At 45.7% G+C, this 18,219-nt stretch overlaps 2 protein-coding genes across 4 annotated transcripts in view; one reads left to right on the top strand and one right to left on the bottom strand.

Annotated features, from left to right (window-relative positions):
* Positions 1-18,219, bottom strand: part of shot (dystonin-like protein short stop) — a 710,700-nt gene that overhangs the window by 200,128 nt on the left and 492,353 nt on the right. The gene's annotated exons all lie outside the window — the stretch shown is intronic.
* Yod1 (Yod1 deubiquitinase) overlaps positions 1-18,219 on the top strand; it is a 52,883-nt gene that overhangs the window by 163 nt on the left and 34,501 nt on the right. Inside the window, exon 2 of the mRNA XM_075874385.1 lies at positions 16,031-16,198. The gene's annotated coding sequence lies outside the window, so the exon portion shown is untranslated. The remainder of the gene's footprint in view (positions 1-16,030; positions 16,199-18,219) is intronic.

Genomic DNA, 18,219 nt, shown 5'->3' on the forward strand with positions numbered 1-18,219 from the left:
TTGGCACAATTAGTAGCGGACACCAGCGCTAGGCTTCGATAGGGCACCAGCGCTAGGCTTCATTAGCATGTGCCTGCCGTGGATTGACGTATAGCCAGACGCAACCGCCATTTCGCCACGAGCGCCTCGATGGCCTGCGCAATCCCCCATGCCAGTTCACCGGCGCTCGTCCCACAGGAATACAAAGCAGGGGACAGTAAAATCTTGACGCGATGTCATCTCAGCCATCTAACCATGTGTGATCTGAGCCATCTAACCAGAAATTCTTTTCGGCGAGGGGTTCAACCACAATTTGTGTACATTTGCGCGTGCGTTTGGATGTGTGTCTGTATATTGACATATCCAAAACTGAAGAAAAAAAAACAGAAGGGAGGAGTATTTGAATCTCCTCTGGTAACGCCAATGTCGAAAAATCAAGGTATGCGCCTTCCGGCGTTTAATCTGCAAGAAAGCGTGAACAGGACTGTGAACGATAGGTCTTTCTGTCAGACTCTTCTAGGCCGGGCTAGACTGCACCTGTGCGCTCGCGCAGGTGCAGTCTAGCCCAGCCGTGACTTGGCTTTACGATATTTGTGAAAATATCTAGCGAGTCAGAGCACAAATTCGTTGCTTGAAACAGAATGCCCTCGTCAGTATCATCAGATTCGTAATGTAGTATACATACCCTTTTTTTTTCTTTTCTCAAATATACTAGTGAGCTATATTTGCGTAGGCATAGCTGCGGAAGGGGGTTGTTAAACGCCTTCGCTGTTTTTTTTTTTTTTTGAATGCGAAGCAGCTCTTCGGATAGCCTATGTAACGCTGTCCGTCCGTGCCAACGCGCCGCACCGCGTTCCCATCGCCGCATGCAGTTGCTGGAACGATGTCAAGTTGGTCAAATCGCAGCTGCCGGCTCGTCCGAACACACCAAGGTGCTGTTCCTCATCCACCCGCTCGCAACACCCTTCTCTCTCGCTTCACATTCTTCGCTGCTCGCAACGCTCGACCGCACGTCGAGTGTAAACAGTCTTTAGGCTCGTTTATGCACGCAATTCAACCCGGCACCTCCCGCGTTTCAAACAAACGTTTTGAAGGCTCCACCGAGTTTCGCTTCAAACCTTTCTTCCAACGCCCGTTTCAGCCGGGTCAACGGCGTGCGCATTGCTGCTGCTTCGTTTCCCTTCGGGGAGGTGGTATGACGCTAAGAAGAACGGGGACGAAGTGAAACTTGGCGAAGGGTTGAAGCTTTGGGTTTTTTTTTATATATTGAAAAGAAAACAGCGGGAGAGATTTCTTTCACGCGGAGACAACAGTATGCTGACGATAAGAACGAAGTGAAGACATGACCCGCAAACATGGGCGCCAACTTCCAACGGCTTATAAGGCTGGGAGGAATCGTGATAGAAGAGTATCACGATGTTAAACACACATCTGAGTATCTGTATTTATGTATGTGATGCATTTCAAAAATGTATTTTTTATCTGTGTGTAGAAATACTGCTAAGATATGTGTCGACTATATCGCGATGCTGCGGAGAACACGGCTATCTAGCTTTTTGTTTGTTTGCTCTTTTTGTCGGAAATGAGCGGACTTGTTTCTAAGGGCCAGGCGAAGATCCCAAGCCCAGTACAGGCCCGTCACCTGGGGCTGATGAGCGGTGAATGGTTCCGCAGCGCACAGAATGTTCCATGTGGCATAGCAACCGACGCCGTGAGGACTCATTCGCGGACGCAGTCGTGCTCTGCCGAAAAAAGTGGCGGTCTCTCAAACCAGATTCCACACCACTGTTTTTTTTGTTTTTTTTTACAGCGAAAGCCGTTATGAAATCAAAACTCGGGTCCCGCGCGGCACTGCAGTTGCCCGCCGCCGGTGTCCGTAACCACATCGCACGAAATTAGGAAAAAAAAGCCAGTACCAATGACACAGTGGGGCTCGAACCCGGGTCCGCGAACCCGAGCCCAATATTCTGCCAATGAGTCACGCCGGTACTTAGGACTTGTTGGCAGACTTGCCTTAATGGGCAGGCTGGGTCGGGAAAGCAATCGCGTTAATACGACTTATATGCGTTTTGAAACAGCGAAAGAACAACCAGCCGTCGCACTCGTCTCGATGATGGTAACACTTCCTTTTCCCCGGACGGCGTCCGCCCAAGTGAGAGTTCCCCGCTTGTTGGCGTTGCCTGGCGATGGTGGTGCCGACGGGCTCGGCGATCGTTGACGGGAAACCCCGGTGAGGATTGGGGTGAGGCCTGGAACCTGCGTGAGGCCCGGAACCGGAGTGGGACCCGGGCCGGGAACCTGGACGGGAGCCGTGACGCGAACCGGAACGGGACCTGGAGTAGCCCCGCGATGTAGATCTGGTTGGGGTCCCACTTCGCGCGATGCGCGAACGGGTCTGAGGTTGGCTCCAGGACTTCGATTCGCGAATGGAGTGGTTCCTGGGACGACTCCGGAATCGGGACCGGCGGGATCGGCTGCAATCGGATCGACCGTCTGTAGAGAGCTCCGAGGCTTGGTCGTCGTCAGCAGTTGCTTTGAAATCGTTCGTTGCTTCAAAACCGTTGTTGTGTCGCGTCGAGTGTGCTCGCTCCCATCGTGGTCGTCGCACCACGTATGGCATGTGGTAGCGTTCTTTAGATTCCTTGTCGGCAGTGAGGTGGGCTCCTCCGTAAAGCTTGCATGTTAATGTACAGCGGTGTTCTTTTTCCGGGTTCGGTACACTGCCTCCTCGGCAGATAACTTCTCCGGGGTTCGGACAAACGTCCGCTTGATGGCCGAGCCGGCCGCAGGCGTATACAACGGTATAGTGTACATTGTCTAGTGTACATTGTATAGTGTACATTGTCTATCTGTCTACGGTATAGTGTACATTGAAGTAGCGCCGATCTGTATCGCACGAAATCGGGCATGCGATGACCATCGAAGGCCACGATCACTGCGGTGGTACTTCCGATGCGCTTGGCAGACATGGGATTGCGGTCGTTGACAATCTTCGCATCAATGTCCGCCGAACCGTCTTGCACGGGAATCCCTCGAACGACGCGTTTGCATGTAGAATGGAAACATTAATCGATTAGGATTTATTTTGACATTCGAAGACGCTCATGGGGGGAGGTGTGTGAGGAACGCGAGGCCTGCGCGGAAGGCGCAGCGCAGTCAAAGCGAAAGCTAGAAGAGCGGCCTTTTCTAAGCACTCATTAGGTAACTGCTGCAAGCGCACTTACATACCCACTACGACATTAAAATTAAAAAAAAAATTGGATGGTAGCCCGCATTCGCTATGCTATTTTTCTTCATTCTTCTGGAAAACGTGGTGTGCGCTAAGCACTTGCAAGAAATTTTGTGCCAATTGTTTTTGCAGTGGCTGACGACGATGAGGAATTATTCCTGAAGTGAGTATGTGGTATAAAGCTAATAGGTGAACGAAAACAAGCTGTTGTAATGGGTCGGAGCATTGGACGACCCACTTAATACGCTATTCGCTTTGTGCGATGATTGGTTGTTCTTTCGCTGTTTTAAAACGCTTTACAAGTCGTAATAGCGCGATTGCTTTCCCGACATCAAGTCAGTGTAAGGCAAGTTTTCCATGAAGTCCCAAGCAACACCATGGCTTCCCATTCCCATAATTGGAGGTTTATCTGTGTCTATGCTCCCTCTAAAGTGAATAACAGGAATGCTTTTTTCCTCTCTTTAACTTCGCTGCTAAACACTGACAGAACTTTGATACTTTTTGGAGACTTTAATTGTGTCTGTAACGCGAGAGATCATTCATATGTAACAAATCGTTATGATGCAAGTGCAACTTTACTGCAGAAATTATCGAATGACCACAATTTAATAGATGTGGGAGCACATGCACCACCTTCCTCGGTGAGGTTCACGCACTTTCAAGGCATTTCTCATGCTCGGCTTTACCGTGTATATGCATCTCTAAGCTTATGGTCTCACATTCATAATTATGATGTAAAGCCCATATTTTTTACAGACCATTGCTTGGTAACTGTTTCTTGGGGTCCTGAAAATTTTCGTAAAACCCCTCTAAATTGGGACCTATGGAAGCTTAACGTACAGTTGTTGCGCGAAGATTGTTTTGTTAAAGTAGTAAAAGAATCGGCACAAGACGTAACACAGTGTCGACAGCTGCCAATTTCCGCTCAATAAGAAAGGTTCAAAGAATGAGTCAAGTATCAGGTAATTAGTATTCCATGTGAAATGGCGCAAAGAAAAAAAAAGCTGAAAAACGCTATCTTTATGATTTATTTCATAAGCTTCATACTTTTGAAAGTCAACAGCCGGGATTGTACGCGGACGAGATAAATGTGATTCGAGCGCAGACACAAAAACATGATACAGATTTATACAGAGAAGCAAACATTCGTTCCCGTGTTACCAATTTTACTGAAGAGGAAGCCACTAAAAAATCCCTTGGGGTACTGCAAATTGAGTCGCGGGGTTCCCTTTGCACAGAGACATGTGAAATAAGAGCCGCAGTTGAAGATTATTAGAAAAGTCTGTTCACCGCGGCTGAGCTTCAGGAGAATTTTGAGGAAGAAGCTGACCACTTCATTGCTCTTGTGCCTCAGTTACAAGATGATGATAGACTCACTGTAGATGGGCCCATAACCAGATAGGAAATGAGGTTTGCAATAACAACGTTGCAGAAAAACAAAACTCCTGGCCCAGATGGGCTTAGTGGCGAATTTTACATAGCTTTTCAGGAAATTCTGATACCTTTCCTTGAGCAACTTTTTAAAGAGGCTTATGACCGTGGTGAACTTTCTCCTTCTTTCTATCAGAGCCATACAACATTAATCCCGAAAAGTGCTGATCCTGACGCATTAAAGAGAGTTAACAATATAGGCCTACATCGTTTGGTAACGTTGACTACAAAATATTTTCTAAATTGTTGACAAATCGGCTACAGACAGTGATTACTAAATGTGTAGGTGACCACCAAACATGTGGAATTCGCGGTAGCTCTATACAGACAAACATGCATATTGCACGTTCAGTTCTTGAGTGTATTGATGGTAGCATGGACCAAGTAGCCCTACTTCAAATAGACCTTGCAAAAGCATTCGATAAGGTACAGCATCCTTTTCTCCTCAGACACCTGCAGGTGGGTGATGTACTGTGCAATGGTATTTCACTCTGTTATAAGAAGTGCACAACTATATAGGCTAATTGTAAATCGCACACTTTCGAATATAATAGAGTTAAATTCATCTGTACGTCAGGGATGTCCACTCTCGCCTTTGCTTTTTGCAATTTATCTGGAACCATTATGTTTAAGTGTGCTTCTAAAGTCTAGCATCAGAGGCTACCGATACGATGCTGAGGGAGTTAAAGTTCTAGCTTATGCAGATGACATTGCCTTCTTTTGCGCTGATAAACCCAGCGTTCAAGAAGCAGTCCACACTACGTTACATTTCTGTGAAGTCGCTGGCGCAAGCCTAAATTTTGATAAAAGTAGTGGATTCTGGCTAGGCATGTGGGCCCAAACTCCTTCGGTCTTTGCAAATATTCATTGGAATGCTACTCCTATGAAATACCTTGGTGTGCTTCTTGATAACTATCGTAACAGCGGCCCACACTGGACCGCTGCGATAACTATACGATCCGCCGAAAAGTGGCAACATGGCAAGGACGGGAGCTTTCCATTTTTTGCCAGAGCGAAAGCGTGCAATATATTCCTTGCATCAAAGCTTATTTATATTCTGCAGGTGTTTCACTGCCATCGTGTACACATTCAAGCCTTTCATAGGATATTTGCCTGCTTTATTTGAAGCTCTTCCAGGGAACCCATGAGAAAAGACAATCTTTTTCTTCCGCTTGAAAAGGGTGGCCTCGGCTTTGTGCATTTGTTCGTGTGACAGTTGGTGTTGCGATTTTTTTACCTAAAGGATGTGTGTCACCCCTTTCTTTTAGCGGTTCTTCGTAACCGTCTATGTTACCACCTTACTTTTATTCATGTCACAACATGCGTTACCAAAGAATTGCCATTGCGGGGATTCCTGAAAGAAATTGTTGATACTGTCAATTTTTTGAAATCCAGGTTTAGCTTAGAGTATTTGTATACTATTGACAGAACAAATTTAACCGCTACAATTGTGAATAACCTTTCACAGAACCTGTTATCGAAAGCCATATTCGCTTTTGCCTGGTCACGATGTATTATTACTTCGTGTATACGTAGAATGTGGATATCTCCTTCAGCGAAAACATTTTTCTTTAAACTGCACACTTCCACGCTGCCAGTGAAAACGTGGCTGAATGAAAAATCAATATACGTATACCCTGGACAGTGAATTGTAGAATCTGTAACCAACCTGAGACTATAGAGCATTGTTTTATTCATTGTCGTGACGCTTTTTATTTTTGAGACTTTCTAAAAAGAACATTAAGAAAAGAACTTCCAATCACAGCTCATGGTATTAGGTTCCTCTCATTCAAAAAGAGTCTGACTGATAATACTCCTTATGACCTATTCATGTTGTTGGGAATTTATTCATTATGGAAAAGTCGCATGATTGATAGACACGCCGAGCCACCGCGGTCGACGAGATCTGTATTCCGAGAGGCAGCTGCTCAAGTGCGCAGTGTTGTTGAGACTTTTGACCCTGTTCCGGAGTGGCTTCCCGTTCTTGACGCTTGTGTGTGTTTGCCTGACTTCTGATGAAGTATGCTGTGTGTACTTTACTGGTGATAATTTCATTCATTAAAGAAAAAAAAAAGCAACAGCGTGGCTAAGTGGTAAAATACTAAGCTGGCACCCAGCGGACCCGGGTTCAAGCCCCACTGCGTCATTGGCACTTGCTCTTTTTTTTTTCCTAATTCCGTACGATGTGGTTACGGACGCCGGCAGCGGACAACTACGGCACCGCGCGTGACCGAGTTTTGATCTCGTAACAGCTGTCGCTGTCAAAATCCGTAGATCAGGCTTGACAAGGTATGTACCCCCGAGCTTGACAAACATGGCCTACAATGCACAGAAGTGTGGCAGCTTGGGCTAGTTGGTATGGCATGACGATAGTTATAGCGCGATAACAGAACGACGACACAGAGTCGTGACCCTCGTGTCCTTCATGTCTCTGTGTCGTCGTCCGTTCTCGCGCTATAACTATCGTCAATGCACATACATGCAAAATGAGCACATGGCTGTTCTCTACATGGGAACATCATAAATAAGCTAGTAAATGCAAAAAAAGTAATGAAATAGGTCTAAAACAGCAGTGAATGAAACCAAAGAAGTTTTACGTATATTGCTTGTAATTATTAGGTAGTAATGCTAATTCTGGTATCTTAACATGTGAGTTGTGTAATTTTTTCGCGTTCTTGGCACCTTTCAGACTTCATGCACCCTCAGAGTGCGCGCATGTTCAGCCTGACCTAACGAGACAATTCTGTGAAAAATTTGTCATAAAATTATCCGGCGCCTATTGAATGCCCTTGTGGAGCCTCAGCATTCCCGAAGCCAATAAAGTATTCTAGCACATGTATCTGTATACCGGAATACTTTTGTCGCCTTTTTTTTTTTGCAAACGCATTTCGTAAATATATAGTTACGAGAAGGACGAATGTATCTAAGTGTCTGAATTTCAGGCACCCAGCGCGAGCATTTCGACATCTGTATTGCGCAATACTTTTCCGAGTATCTCTGCCAGCAGCCTTGTTATGAACAAGGAAATCCCATGACAGGGACAAATCATGATGAGCATAGTCCGAACACATGCCCTGAAAAGTGCAGCTTACCTGAGCTGTACAATTGCGCCGGCAGGGACACGCTTGTCTGAACACCGACTAGTAAAAGAGGCAGCATGCAACCCAAGCTTGGCGCGTCTACAGGTGGGCAGCGTGTAGAAAAAATTAGCGCGGTAACCGCTTATGCACAATCACAAAGGAAGTTTTGTCGTTATGTGTTTTTTTGGTGATTGTGTTTAACCGCTACAAAAATGTACCCCGCCCAGCACACTTTCTTTTTTTATTATTCCGATTGCAATTATATGGACACTCTCGGCCATGATGGATTTTTCGGTTGACATCGGCATCTATTTCATGCACCGTATATGTGTATGTATCTATATATGTTAAAACGTAAGAAATATAAAATATCCAGAAAAACCGCCTTCGCGCGCGGAATCGAACGTGGGACCATTGTGTCGTGAAAGCGAGGTGTTAACCACTGAGCCACCCCGGAGAATGTTCTTCACATTTCAAACGGCAAGCTATTTATACCTATCACTTACCGCTGCTGTGTTTTCAGCATTACCAGAAAGATGGCGCAATGAGCGCACGTCGCCTATCGGTTAAGAAGAAAATGAAGGAAACGGAGACTGACATGTGGAAAATGGGCATGATTAAGAAGTCCGCACTAGAGATCTATCGAACTTTTAAGCAGGAAATTGCCAAGGAAAGGATCTATGATAATACTCGGGGTAGTTCTCTACTGTTTGAGGCAAGGACGGGAGTACTACGAACCAAGACATGTCGGGCCAAATACAAAGTGGTAGACACAGTATGCAGTGCGTGTGGAGAGGAAGAAGAAACTGCCGAACACTTGATAATGTTCTGTAAAGGGCTTCACCCTATAGTTCAGGATGATGGTGCAGAGTTTTCCAAAGCACTGGGGTTTAGGGACCGGGAGGGCAAAATAGACTTTAAGCAAGTAGACTTAACTAGAAGGAGGTTATCTGATTGGTGGCTAAAGTCAAGGCACGAGTGAAAATTAAACTCTTCACTGCAAAGTACGAATCTTCAAACTCACTTTTTAAGGAAAATAAATAAATATAGTTTTGGGTTCATTAAGTATTACGGTTTGGTGGCGCTAGCCACCGCCCGATTTAAAGGATACAGCCATATCCATCCATCCATCCATCCATCCATCCATCCATCCATCCATCCATCCATCCATCCATCCATCCATCCATCCATCCATCCATCCATCCATCCATCCATCCATTCATCCATCCAGCCAGCCAGCCAGCCACATCGCGCAGCGGCGCCCGCTCTAATCTCCTACGGGTACTTTGGCCGGCTTAGAGAAGGGGAGCGACGCTCCCTCGCGCGACCTTAGCTCGCGATGGCGAGGAGGGGAGGATCGTACGCCTTGGCTGGCCTCGGGCTTTACGTGGAATCATTCTGCTGTAGTTACCGGGCGCACAAAGTCACTGCAATCATTGCAGTCTCCGTTCGCAAAAAGCGCGCGCTTTTCAGACTCACCGAAGTAACAAATGATACGCTTACTCGCGTGCGTCCGTACCTGTGAGTACGTTTCGTGCGTAATTTGTGCGCGAGAAACGCGGGACACATTTCGATCTGCTTTTCATCCTTCGCCTGACCTTTTAAATTGTTGCTATCGTGTTCATTGCTTCGCATTTGCAGCAAAGCTGTGACTTTTTTGCTTGTAAATCAGTGTGGTTGGGGCCTGTGTTTGCTCAGGTCGTGTAATCATTTATTTGCAGTGCTTTCAGTGCTATACCCGTTTTATTTGAGTATTGAATCTAATTATTGGCCGTGAGATCAAGTAGAGTCACGGCCTGGCGGCAACTGGCTGAAGAGGCGAAATGTGGATTGCTTCGTGCGTCGTCTGCTAGCCACGTCTTGTTTCTATGTGCACGTACGTCATGCACATTCTCAAAGTGCGGCTTGTCCAATCATGTCAGCGCGAGTGTAACTGTTTCTACGTATGCCTGAAACGGCGCACGAGAGCATTCGGTCTTGCTCGGCTGTTGGAATGTAAGGTTAAATCAGCGAAAGCTCATTATTTTACCGTAACACTTCCTGAGTTCATTAAAAATGACCCCTCTAAGTTTTGGTGGTTTTTGGGTGAACGGGAAAATATTCTGAATGAAATAGCTGTAAATGGTAAAATTGTAAGAGATGACAAAGAAATAGCTCAATCATTCAATCACTGCTTTCAATCAGTCTTTTCACCAGGCAGATCAGTTCCTAAACGCCCAACGGATTATTCAAATATACCTGTTATTTCGGATCTCGGAATACTGGCATTATTACGAAAGCTTGATCCTAGAAAAAGTCCCGGCCCCGATGATCTTCCTAATGGATTCTTGAAACGGTATGCTGATCAGCTATCTGCCTTTTCAACTAACATTTTTTCAGATCTCTCTCACATCAGGTGAAGTCCCGTATGATTTTTTGGTTGCTAGGGTCAAACCACTGTTTAAAACGGGAGAGAAACTTTCAATTTCTAACTACAGACCCATTTCCATCACAAGTAGCTGTTGTAAAATGTTGGAGCATGTTATTGTAGGGTTCATTCATGAATTTCTGGCTGAAAGGAACATTTTGTCGCTCTATCAACACGGTTTTAGAAAAAAAATATGTCCACTGTTACGCAATTGGTCACTACTGTTCATCACTTCTCCGCGGTATTGGACGAGTATGGACAAGTTGATGTAGTTTTCCTTGACTTTAGCAAGGCCTTTGACAAAGTGCCACACGATGAGCTTTTGTATAAATTTGAACACATTGGCTTTCCTGATTGCCTTTTGAACTGGATAAGAGCTTATTTAAATAACAGAAAACAGTATGTTGATATTAATGGTTGTTTCTCTAATTTTCTTGCTGTTACCTCTGGGGTACCACAGGGCAGCGTGTTGGGACCGTTGTTTCTTCTTTATATAAATGATTTAGCCCACGTAGTTCCCGAAACTGTCTCCATCAGGCTGTTTGCCCATGATTGTGTTGTTTTTAGAGAGATTCGCTCACCTGATGACTGTGAAGTTTTGCAGGAATCCCTGGTTGCAATAGAGAGTTGGTGTGAGCAGTGGGGAATGATGTTGAATGCCGGAAAATGTGCATTTCTACGAATAACGCGCAAAAAACATTTCTTCAACTCCCAGTACTTCTTGCAGAACACTTGTATTGCAGATGTTGGGGAGTACAAGTACTTGGGCCTCACTTTGAACTCTAATTTATCTTGGTCATGCCACGTAAAACGTATTTGTTCTGCTGCATTTACTAAGTTGTGTTTTTTGAGACGAAAATTAAGACATTCTCCAAGGCACGTTAAGCTTTTAGCCTATGAAACTTTTGTTAGAGCTAAACTTGAATATGCTTCCGTGATATGGGATCCGCACTTGAAAAAAGATATCTACATGCTTGAGCTCGTTCAGAGAAAAGCGTTGCGTTTTATTTTTAACAAATATGGGCGTTACGATTCTCCGTCGAAGCTCATGACTGATAATGGCATTCAAACCCTAGCAGTTCGTAGACGCTTGGCCCGTTTACTCTTCCTCAACAATATTGCTACTTCTAAGGTGAAAATAACTCCGTCAACTATGATTAAACCGCTAAGCACAAGAAGGACCCGTCACACGCATGCTCATTCCTTTCAGCCTATCTTCGCCAGAACTAATCAGTTTAAGCACAGCTTCTTCCCACGTACAATTTCCGAATGGAATGCGCTCCCGGAAGCAGTGATACAAGCCAAAAAATTTTCCCAAGCGCTCCAGGAAAGCATCTGTCGCTAAGTATATACATTGTATGGTGTGCTATGCCTTGACCAATCTGCATTGTACTCCTTTTTATCGTTATTATTTTTATTCTTTGTATGTATGTGTAACAGGGTTATGTGTATTGCCAATTGCCCCTCCTGCTTGGGCCACAAACTGGCCTGCAGTATTCGCAATAAATAAATAAATAAATAAATAAATAAATAAATAAATAAATAAATAAATAAATAAATAAATAAATAAATAAATAAATAAATAATGCATTGCAATAAGATCGGCAAGTGCAACTTTCCAGAGTACTGTTTATTGCCATCGTACCCTCAATTCACCCGAATACTTTCAGAGTGGGTGCCGCTTTCTGCTTAAAGCACATCGCAAAATGCTCTTGGCATCCTCCCAAACATAAAGGCTATTAAATTGTGTGTGAACGCAGCGTTTTATAGCGACTCGGTTGTTTAAAAAAAAAAACAGGCTATAGGTCATGCAGGTGCGCGCTGTTGGTAGGTGTAAAGTACAGCACTGCAGTTTATCGATCATGCTATATCATCTGGCCCTGGTACCACTGCATAGAAATATTACTATCACCTAAACTGTGACGCATCGGTACTTAAACTATACTTAAAACAGAGTTACCGTGCACAACCGTGTGTTTAAACTTAAAAGCGCTTTAAAGAGCCCAGACATTGCAAATTAATTCAGGCGGCATGCCTTATACATAATGTCGTATAACTTTGCTCAAAATTTCATCTTTTTTACATTGTATGCAGCGTTTGTGTGGCATTTTGTGGGGGTGCTGACACCCCATGCAATGTTGCTTGCGCTGCGTGGCGCTCGTGTCTCGCACAGAATCCGTATTTCGGGGGGTGACAACTATTGAGATTGAGCTATAGGTAGCGTTGTCTTCGCGAGCGGTGATCACCACTATCATCATCATGGTTGATAGAGTGGTAGCGCCGGCGGGGACCCCTGGCGGAAGCGAAGCCTTGGTATGGTGGCTAGAATTGGGAGGTGACGCCAACGGGAGCTCGGAGCCGCTCCTTCGTTTCGAGCAGCGCGGCGGTGGCGCTGTCGGCGGAATGGTGATGCTAGTTACGCGCGCGCGCCTTGAGCGCGCGGACCTTTCAAAGATGCTGTTGCTGAAGCATGATTCAGATAAATGGGCGATTCAGATAACTCACTGTGACGATGGCTGATAGAACGCCATTTCAAGCATTAAAAGAAATTGGCTGCCGCTGCAAGACTTCTGTGACGTTGAATCTGCGCAAATTAAAGCTTTCGTTCGCATATCCCTGCAGTGTTTTGGAGTGCAAGGCGACGGCGTTTTTTTAAAAAAAAATATTACCAAAGTTCTGGGAGAGGACAATAAAACAAATATTTATTGCACATCATATTATTAGGAAGATCTATTGCATATCATGGAATACAGGGTAAAATAAAATAAAATGAAAAAATACACACATTTACATACGCTCGGGAGTAGTTAAAAACATTGAAACATTGCACACAGACAGCGCATCGCTTGGCACTAAGTAATAAGAGGCATACAATCACTTTCCACTCGGCAAAAAAAAAAAATCAATAGAGCTTAAAGTTACAATATCAAACTCAGAGCACGCGTCTAAGCTTCAGCAATTTCATTCTTTCCTGCTTAGCGTTTCGTTTGCTGTTCTGGGCTTTGACATGAAAGTGGAGCCTAGTAAGAACATAAAACTTGATAATACTGTGATAATACTGCCTTCTACATACTGTGTTTTCTTTCCTGCCGTGTATGCCGAATGAGTGCCACATGCTTCTGTTCCACGCAGCTCCATCAGTGGTGATAAAGTCTACGTGCAGACCGGCGTTTTCGCTCATGACTACTGCTTCGAGGATTATTTTGCCTAACGTCTCGGACTTCACATTGCTGCGTGATGCGAACACACCAATAATCTGGTGCCACGTGCCTGTAAAAGGCACGAACAATACTACAAGGCCATGGTCACATGCTACGGAGCGCTCACTCTCTGGTGTGAACTTCCCAAGGTCCACAAAACCTTCGATGGTGCCATCGGTTCCCAAGCTCAAGTGTTCAGATAGCTTAATCTCATCAATTAACAGCCCACCATGGCGCTGGAACAAGTCCATAGATTTTGTTTTTTCCGCCACAGCAGCAAACACTTTTTCGCTCAGGCCGAATCCACTCCTGTAACGCTTGAGATATCGACGTAGTGATGTTCGAGAAGGCAACGCCATGATGTTGTTTTTGCGTATATGCTCATAGAGGCGTGGGCTTTTCATGGACATAATAAGGCACTCTAGAGCCCATTCACTTTCATACTTCATCCCTTTCGTGGATTTTCTTTTAGCCGCAGCAAAGCACGCCTTGACTTGTTGCTGCTGCTTAATGGGTAGGGCCTTCACCGCTTCTTCAAATGCTGTAGAATCATTCCGTGCATTCTTTTCTTTCATTTGTTTGATGAGTGATTTAGCCTGCAGGACACTCAGGCGACTCCTTTTCGCTTGCGCTGTTCGCAGCTTAAGCCTGTATGAAAGCTTTTGGGACTGGGCCACATTTTTGCCTTTTCTTCGCCTGTAGGACTCACGATTCAGGAGTAGTCTTCTGAGGTGCTTGCATTGTGGGCAGGCTTTTTCTGGCGTTGGAGCAACCCCACGGCAAGATGGGCTGAAGGTTCTGCCATCAAAAGTCTTCTCCTTGTACTTTAAATTCACTCCAAATTCACCAGTTTTACCAAACCCTCTGCATGGTATCATGGAGTCGACGTCGCGAAGCAACTCTTCTGCCATTTCGATGTCGGTAATGTCAAGGGTCTTTATTTTTGTGGCTTGCACAAAAGCTGTCGCTTGAAGTTTGTTTTCATCTGATGTCATTAGCACATACTTGTCAATAGTCAACTTGTCACCATCTAGTGCGCAAACTGTAAACACCGTGGCGTTGTCGGCTCCAGCAATTAGATGTCGAGCCCAGTAAGCGCTGGGAAGACCACACTTGCGGACGTCGGGAATTGCGGGCACATTCGGAACAGGTATTTGGTTACTGTCGCTTTCTGTGCTGTACGAGCCAGCTGTCTCCTCGCAAGCAGACGTGCTTGGTTCCTGACGCCGAATTTTCGATGGTAGGCCGCAAGTGGATGTTCTTGACGTCCTTTTCTTCGGCACTTTCTTTGAAAGATACGCAGGAACATTTGGGAATATGGTTGGCACCGCGTCAGATTTCAGCACCGGTTCCCCTCGGGGAATCTGAACAGTTTCGCCGTTTATCACATGCGTGTAAAATCGCTCAATAAACTGCTCGTCGAAATGAAGCTCACATAGCGCCGACTTCACGTCCAACGACTTGTCGGCACGGGGTACGGCTCGTTGTCAGGCTTCGAAGAGGGCAGGGTCTTTGGGAACAGAGAAAAGAGAAGCACGCTGACCTTGCTCCCTCGATGACACATAGCCGCTCGTGCAGCCAGGAGCAAAGCAGTGGCGTTGCCTCGCTTTCGTAGTGCTGGAGTTCATCCTAGGGTCGGCACTCACACTGTCATGTCAGCAACTAAATACATTTTGCCATAAGCGAAGAAAACGCAGAAAACTGCGTTTTCTTCGCATACATTTTGCCATAAGCGAAGAAACGCAGAAAACTGCACACACCCAGACACGCTTCCAGAGGCGAACCAGCGAACCCAGCGGCGAGTCGACGAGAGAGCGCGGAGCGCGCGCTTCGCCCGCATCATGGATGGATGCTATGAGCGTCCCCTTTATAACGGGGTGGTGACAAGTATGCCACCAGGCTCGACAAAAAAAAAAAAACCTTTTTTCTTTTTTTATGTTGGCCTAATGCCTCTACTTCGATAAATTCTATCTTAATGGAAAAAAGGTAAATTTTCAGCTTAAGTTCTCTGCCATTTACGGCACACTGTCCATATTTTATTTTTCCAATATTTATTTTTGTCCTTTCTCTCTAATTTTCTGCCACCAATACTCTAACCGTCTCTTACTTATTTCAATCGCGGGTGTGTTCAGCTTTCCATTGTTGTCCCTAAAACCCAAGGCTTCCTGTAGGCTCGTGCCCAAACGTACACCTGGGTGGATATCTCCACATTCAATCAGAACATGCTCCGCCGTTTCCTTATCTTTCCCGCAGCATGTGCATTGTTCTTCTTCTTTACTGAATCTTGCTTTATAACTACGCGTTCTAAGGCAACCCGATCTCGCTTCAAACAGTAAAGCGCTTCCCCTTGAATTATCGTAAAATGCCTCCCTCCTTATTTCATTTTTGCCCTTTCGGTAGTTACTCATCACTATGCCGACAGGAGCGCCGTGGTGGCCGTCGCGGCGGTGCTTGAAAACGAGGATCGCGCGCGCTCGGCGAATATGCGGGCGCTGGCGTCACCTCCCAATTCTAGCCACCATAGCCTTGGTGGCAGTGCGCAACAAATAAGCTCGTCTTTTTTTTTTTTTCTACCGCTGAGGATGGGCCCCTTGCCACCCCTACCCTTGCTTCTGGACTGCTGCTTCTGTTGATGATGACCGTTCCACTGCTCAATTAATCTTTCCTCTTCTTTTCACTTTTCTCCCTTTTCCCTTCCCCGCAGGCACTGCGCCGTGCTCCCGATCGGGTTGCAGAAATTAGGTGCCTTATCTCATCTTATAACCACTACCACCACCACTTTTTTTGGCCTGGGGCGGTGGCGCAAACAGTTGCCTCCAGCGATGGGTCTGCCGTGGACGGCACAGCGGGCCGTCGGCGGTGGGCCCACGTGGTGAGTCAGGCGTTAGCGACACCGCCTTGTTTATCATGTTGTTGGGTGTGGTTTAATATTGTGTAAGGATGTCTTAGCGTGTTGATCACGATTGACGTTACAATAATTCGGCTGACGATATCGTCGTTCTAAAGCAGTGAAATTAATGCGTATTGTTTGGTTTGTTCCGACCGCGTCTGCTGTGTCCGTTCACTCCGAGAGCTTAGTGGCGCTCGCCACATCGAGACCCCACAATTGTTAGTGACCGACGGAAGGCAGTGGCCATTTTTAGTCTGAAAAAAAAAAAAGAAACATGCTTGTCCCATCAACCAGGCCTTCGTTGTAGCACTCTCATGCGCTTTGAAGGGAGCTTTCTGCTGAACTCTTATATAAGATTTTTATACTTTTACGGGTGCAAGAGCATGTGCCTACACGTGGTGAACGCAGTGTAGCGCAAAGCGCCGTCAGCCAGTAAGCTTTCCTGACTAGACTTATCGACATTCCCACGTTTCATGGTGAACAGAATGAGAAAAAAAAATCATATGCGAACGGTGGTACTGAACTAATCGCACAGATATACGGGCTTTTTACGATCTTTCTTTCTCTCTTTTTTGTAGTATGCAGATGACAAAGATATAAATAAGTAATTACGGTGCGCTACAGCAGTGCGTAGCAGGCGGAACACAGGGTAACCATGTGCAAACAGAGCAAAGGCGTGATTTAGTGCGAAAGCGTGGGAGAGTCACCCAGGGCGAGCATTCCTACGAAAGGCATAATGCGCTTTACTCGCGGGTAATGTTAACGTTGCATAGGCCTCGTGCACCGGTTCAGTAGAGGAGAGTGTAGATATTAACAGTAAACTGTAGTCGGTGCATTTGATCCGCCGACAATTGGTTCAGACCGCACGCAACGAAGAGCCGCTGCGTGTATTTGTATACGCGCCGCCGACCGCCTATCCACACTTGCGCGGGGATGGTGCTCGCGGCGAATCGCTAACCCCCGTCTAACTTTATTTTTCTTCACGGTTTTGTACGGGTGCACGCTGTCATGCAGACGCACATGAAGGCATGCCCATTTTAAATTATAGCGTGTAAATCACTGGGCTGCGAAATAACAGAAATTCTCTGTGCATATCACCTCACGACAGGGACGGCGAAGGACGCACACACAGCACTAACTTGCAGCCAATGTCTTCATTTGCGATCACACATGCTATTTATGCAAAAACAGGAGATCGATAAAACCGCAGGAAGGTCCAGCGCATGCACGTGTCACAAATATTTACATGAAAGTGACGAGACACTTCTTTTCTTTAGCAGCTAGCTGACAAAGCAAAAGAAGGCACACATTTTTCTTTCATCTGTCGATTACAAGCTTCAATTATTTCGCGCGCGATTCTTCCGTGGGCCCTGTAATATCTGGAATGTCCAAAACAACTATAAGAGACGCCGCAGAGAAGGGCTCCGGAAGTTTCGACCAGCTGCATCGGACATTTTGCCTCGCGACCTTCGAGTCAGCAGCCGAGCCAACCGTGGGGGACGGCGAATACGGATGTTTTGCAACGTTGGAGTGCAACCACACCAGTGAATGACCAGAGACAGACTTTACTGGTGAATTCCCGACGTCCTTTGTTAACGCGCACATTCTTGTTTGGCATACACGCGTTCATATGTCAAAATAACACAACACACAACATTCTGACTGCAATTATTTTCCACAATTTCCCCAGTGTTCAATCACACAATTCCGAATCCTGCTATTGTCTGCATTAAACTTTTTGCACATCCCTTGTAATCGTCCAGGAGCAAAAAACATGTCCGCACCGCACTGAGTTGAAGTATCATGTGTGGAATTGTCGTCAACACAAGGTGACAAAAATAATCTTGGGACTAGTTTTTGTCTCCGTAGCTTACCCGATCGAAGCGTTATTTATCACATGAACTCGAGTACAGTTCAGAAACTGTATAGCATTCTGCCGCCATTAAGCGCAAGAAGAGAGACACGACTACACAGGTGACTCCTGGCGTGGCTTTGCACAGAAT

Source organism: Rhipicephalus microplus, chromosome 9 (genome assembly GCF_043290135.1).
Source record: "Rhipicephalus microplus isolate Deutch F79 chromosome 9, USDA_Rmic, whole genome shotgun sequence".
Taxonomy (NCBI): domain Eukaryota; kingdom Metazoa; phylum Arthropoda; class Arachnida; order Ixodida; family Ixodidae; genus Rhipicephalus; species Rhipicephalus microplus.